Source organism: Pleurodeles waltl, chromosome 2_2 (genome assembly GCF_031143425.1).
Source record: "Pleurodeles waltl isolate 20211129_DDA chromosome 2_2, aPleWal1.hap1.20221129, whole genome shotgun sequence".
In the NCBI taxonomy this organism is placed as follows: Eukaryota; Metazoa; Chordata; class Amphibia; order Caudata; family Salamandridae; genus Pleurodeles; species Pleurodeles waltl.
The window spans coordinates 56,444,911-56,450,910 of record NC_090439.1 but is presented as its reverse complement, the minus strand read 5'-3'; positions in this window follow the sequence as shown (position 1 = coordinate 56,450,910).

Genomic DNA, 6,000 nt, shown 5'->3' with positions numbered 1-6,000 from the left:
CACTGGTGTTCGGCTAGCAGTGTGTGTAGTGACCAGCAGCAAGTCACTACTCACGCACTGTCAGCCAAACGCCAGCTCACACACACTGCCAGCCAAGTGCCAGCTCACTCACTTACACCATCAGCCAAGCGCCAGCCCATGACACCACCAGCCCAGCACCAGCCCATGCGCACCATTAGCCAAGCACCAGTCCACACGCACAGCCATTCAAGTGCCAGTCCGCGCACACCACCAGCAAAGGACCTTTTACGCACACCGCCTTCACATTTTTTTTAACGAAAAAGAAAACACAAACCAATTGTAAGTAAATACAAAACTACAACCATAACTGCACTAAGTAAATATATGACTCTAATGCCAACAGTGAAACTGAAAAAAAAGACCAGGCAACGCTCATGGGTGATCTCAAAAACTATTGTTTGTGTGGTACGTTCTAAAACAAGCAGGCACACACAGCCTAGGTTTAGAAGGACATTTAGGGCAGTGCACGCGACTCTTCTTCCATATTCCTCTCTTGCAGGGATTGTTTATTTGGGCATGGGAGACATGTGATCAGCAAGGAGGCAATCTTTCCAACTAGCCACATCCTCCGCCACTCCAACACACCTGCCTGTTACACTATAACTATGCTGCATTTCATAGATTCCTGTGACTGAACAAAAGTCATCTTTGACTCTGGAGAACAAACCTTGAACACAACAAAAGCATTCAAGGTTGCTAAATGGAAGAGATGGAAAGTCAACTTCTTATAAAAATCGTAAGCATTACAAACAGCACTCTATTTATTCCACCCACATGCTTATTGTGGTCTAAAATGCACACAGAATTGGGCACTTCAGCAACCAGACCCCAAACAGTCACAGGTGAAGTACTGTTATGATTGATGGTAGTCAGCATCTAGTCATCCATCCTGTCTGCTAATTTCAAAGCTAGCAGTTCATCACCATGCAAGGTTCTGTACTGTCGCCTCTGAAGTTCTTTTTTTTACAAACAAGCTCTTTTGGATAACCTTTACGATTACAGCAGACTGAACCTGTTAGACCTGGCATCCTTGGCGTGGTCTCCCCTGTCCTTTTTTCTTCTGCTTTTCATGTTTTGACTGGGCGCTAGACTCTGTGTTTGCTGTTTTTGGTACTCTGGGTACTTTACCACTGCTGACCAGTGCTAAAGTGCAAGTGTTCCTGAGTAAATTATGTATGTAATTGGCATTTCCATGACTGACATACTTGATTTACTAGTAAGTCCCTAGTAGAGAGAACTAGAGGTACCCAGGGCCTGAAAATCAAATGCTACTAGTGGGCCTGCAGCACTGGTTGTGTCACCCGCCTAAGTAGCCCTGTAAACATGACTCAGACCTGGCACTGCAGTGTCGGGGTGTTCAGTTTCAAACTACCAATTCAACCTGGCAAGTGTACCCACTTGCCAGGCCCAAACCTTCCATTTTTATACATGTGGGGTACCTCTAAGGTAGGCCCTAGGTAGCCCAATGGGCAGGGTGCAGTGTATGTTAAATGTGGGACATGCAATGATGTATTTTACATTTCCTAACAGTGAAATACTGCCAAATTCGGTTTTCACTGTTGCAAGGCCTATCTCTCTCATAGGTTAACATGGAGGCTGCCATTAAATAACCTTTAAGCACAGTTTCACTTTGGGAGCAGATAGAAATTAGGAGTTTGGTGTCTCTTAACTCACAATTATAAATAAATATTTTGGTAAAGTTGGGTTTTAAATTGTCAGTTTCAAAATTCCACTTTTAAACAGAAACCATTCTGTGACTCTGCCTGCTTGTGAAATTCACATCTGGGTCAGACTGACAGTTAGGATGTTTTGAATCCCCTGTAGACAATGAGACAAAGGGAGCTTGGGGGTAGCCTGCATAATCTGATGGGCCATCTGAGCTAGAGTGGAGGGTAGAGTGGCTACTTACACCTGAATGGGCTGTGCCTACCCTCACACAATGCAGTCTCCAACCCCGTGGTTTGTGTCTGTGGCCAGGCCTGGGCAAGGTAGGATCCCTGCTTGACAGAGTGAAAACTGACTGCCAACCAGAGACCCCATTTCTAACAGTGTCACAAGCCACATTGTCCAATTTGAACAATTACATGAACAATTGCACACCACTGTAGAATTTACAAATATACAAATGGTGACCTTTAATAAAAAATCCTCTACCAAGTCCAACATAATTTCTCACTAACTCCAAAAGTGGATGGACAACCATGTTGGTCAATAGTGTAATCCCTACCATTGTAGAACTGGAAATTATCAACATTTCCTGTACTACACTCAAACAGCATATACATCTTAATTCCTTAACATGCCTTCTTGCTTCTAATGTATTGCCTAAAAAACAAATGGCCCTTGAACAGGACCAAAAGCTCATCCTCACCTATTTCTGTCCTTGGAACATAGATCTCTGAAAATCGATCTACAAATTCATCAAGGACAGGCCTAATATTAATAAGTTGGTCACAATCAGGGTTATCTTGTGGAAACGCTAAAGCATTATCAACAAAATGCAGCTTCTGAAGCAGAAGCAAATACCAATCATAACTCATGATTACAGGAAATATGACTGTTGCTTTCAAGGGAAGTCTGAGATGCCTTCCTTATCAAGCCCATCCAAAAAGTTAAACCCAAGAACATCTTCAACTCTTCCAGATTTGTGGAAGTCCACCGGGTAGCTCCAGAGTGGGCTTAAGTCTGACATGTTGTCTTGCAAATACTATCCAGCATACCAATTAGTCTGTTCAACAATCTCACCTAGAAATACACTGTTCATAGACAACTGAAAAAAATCTATAGGCAAAACGTTTTCAGTATTCACTCTACAACCTGCAACACCAGTAAAGGCAGCCAATGTCGGCTGAACCATGCTTGGGGCAATCCAGAGTTCACCTCTTCCAATGGAAAGCCTTTCATCCCCAGGCTGCTATCCAGACTCCACTTGTTGGCACATCAGTGTCCTACCTAAAACAGGTACTTCATCTGCACTGAGAGTGGCTTTATCATCAGATGATTCTGCTCAGGCAGTAAATTCACTGGTAGAATCTATCTTGCACTTCCTCCTCTGCCTCAGCTGCGGAGTCAGTTCCATAATCATGGTCAGAAGATTCAAAAAGCAAACCAACAACCTGCTGAGCGGTCAGCCTTCATCTAGCCATAATCCTTCCTTATAAAGGTAACTTGGCAAATAAGTCAACAACAACCAACACTGTGTAAAATAAGTAATAAAAAGTAATAAACAAAGTGTGGCTTTATCACAAAGACCTATATAATCACATTCAATAGCATTCACTTGCCAGAGACAGATAGAATCACCAGCACCTACGCTACATAGCAAGCACCAATGCTATCCTACTAAAAAGGAAGACCAAAATAAAATTACACATAAAACAACACACACATACATAGTGCACAAATCCAAGGAGAATTTGACACACAATAAACCATAAGCTAAATATGCTGCTATTATTACACCATTTACAAAAACTCATTAATGCATTGCAATGATACTCATTGAGGTAAACAGTAGAAAAATGTTTTTGTTACCAAACACAAGCAACTACGCAAACTGCAGATCCACCACTGCTGAAACCTCAAGCAGGATAAGACAAATCTGCCCCAAGGGGAGCAGAAATGACTAAAATACCACTCCCAAAAGGGGAGTGGCACTTGCCAAAGGGGCCACTCCCCAAACACAAAAGTTGTTCTCATATATAAATCCCTGCTGTCTAGCAGTTTCTGCTCCCCTTGGAGGCAGATAGACCTAAAAAAGAGGCAGATCTTCCCCCTACAGGGGCAGAAATGGCCAAAATACATTGCCCCCTAAAGGAGAGCGACCCTTTCTCAAGGGGGTTCATTCCAAAATCATCAATATTTTATTCCCTGTTGGTCTAGGGGTTTTCATCCCCTCCCCTTTGAAGGCAGATCAAGCTAAGAAAATGGCTGAACTGCAACCAAGGGGGGCAAAAAAAGCCAAACACATAGGTGTGGCAACTACTGTCGCTGATGATACAGATGTAAAGGAAATGTTTACATGAGGTGTCGCTTTGGATTTTCAAGTCCTATCATTTCCAAAGAAAGAGTGAACAGCTTTTTATCTGCAGTCAGGCATACAATGATCCAAAAATGACCAAACAATATATATAATCTGAGAAGATCAGAGGTCTTTAAGTAGATTAATTATCATATCCCTGTCATTCTGAAAATATAGACTGCAAATATGAACATACAGTTTGTTACAGACAACTCTATTGCTGTTCCACTCTTTCTCTTCATACATCATAAAATCAGAGAAAATAAAGATGAAGGAAACATGGAAACACATTTCTGAAGAAAACTCTCTAAGAAATGTGCAGCTTCAGCTTGAAAATGCTTTTACATAGGGAGATAGGTTCCTTTGAGTACTGTGACAGGTTGAGTTCAGCTAGCTTGTGCTCAAAGTCTAGGGGAATTGTTTGAGTTAGTCTAGGCCTGGCCAACAAGCGAAACAGAGTCTTAAAGTCTTTCCCAGAAATTCAGTACCTAGCAGAGTTTGATGTGGGGAGTAGAGATATTATAAAAACAAATATGTTAGATACCTACTGTCCAAGAATAAGTCTGCACCTCATAAATATGTATCTTCATGAAATTCTGCAACACTATGGGTGTGGAATTAATGTGACAGAAAACATCAATAAAGGGAAATATGCTGTAGTTGGTTGCTATGGTTTTTTGACATGCAAAAGATAACTTAATAAACTACATAAAAGTTTTAAAACTGCTGAGGAAAAAATAATGTTTCTACTTAGCACTTCCCCAGCTATTCAAACCTTGTCGTTCTGAAATTGAGCTATTTGGACAATATGACTGCTACGAAGACTCTTCTAAAGTTATAAAAGAAAGAATTGAGTGTCCAATATTTCTCAACTACCTTTAAATGTTAAATGAAGAAATTTAACAAGAGGGAACAATTGCTAGTGAGATAGCAAAGGATAGTTCACAAAGCAGCCAGAGTTCCAGAACTCTGAGTCAAGATCTTCTTGGACAGCCAATAACTGAAAATGAAGCCGCCAGAGCATATTTCTCAGTTCTTAGTATTTTATTCCACCAGTTCTGCATTGCAGGAATCGTATGAGTTTGCAGTAACTGAAGTATTAATGATTGAGCTACTGCAAAAGCTATCGCTATAAAATATTGCTGATGTTTTGCTAACTGACGTGTTTTCTCAGAAGCTCCAAACAGAACTAGACTTGGATCTAGCTCAATCCTAGAATTAGAGCTGTGATTTATTACCTTCACTATTTTCCACCAGAAAGTAGTTAATTTGGGACATTCAAAAAAGACATGTAACCAGTTCCCCACCCCTCCTGATGTGAGCTGAAGCATTGATCCGGAACTGACGGAAACATGTTATGTGTCTTTTCAGGAGTGCAATAAGCTATCCATCTGGAAAGAAAAAACATTCTTTTATAGGAAGCTGCCCTGAAATGGCCACTGATGCCTGATAATAAACTTGAAAATTAGGGAGTGCCAGGCCCCCTTGGTTTCTATTCATCTGAATAACTGAAAGCCTTACCGTTTGAGTTTTCTTCCTCCATATCAAACAGTGTCCCATGGAATCCAGTTCACAAAAATAAGAGCTATTTATTCTTATCAGTGCATTATTGAATAAAAAAGAAAAAGAAGGAGAATTGACATCTTGATTAAGGAGACTCTCCCAATCAGAGTCAACGGTAGAACTCTCTATCTGTCTAAAAGGGATTGCACTTTTGCAAGCATCCTAACATAATTACGGTTAAACAAATTACCATAATTCTTCATGATATTAATTACCAAATACCTAATAGTTTCAGATGAATTAGCTTGCTGTTGTAAAGCATACAGAAGATTCTCTGTTCCTGTGTTAAATAGAAGAACCTCAGTTTTACTTTCATTAATCCTGTATTCTGGCTTGGGCACCCTGATACAACCGCTTTATCAATGAAGTATATTGTGAAGGGAAACCAAATTTGT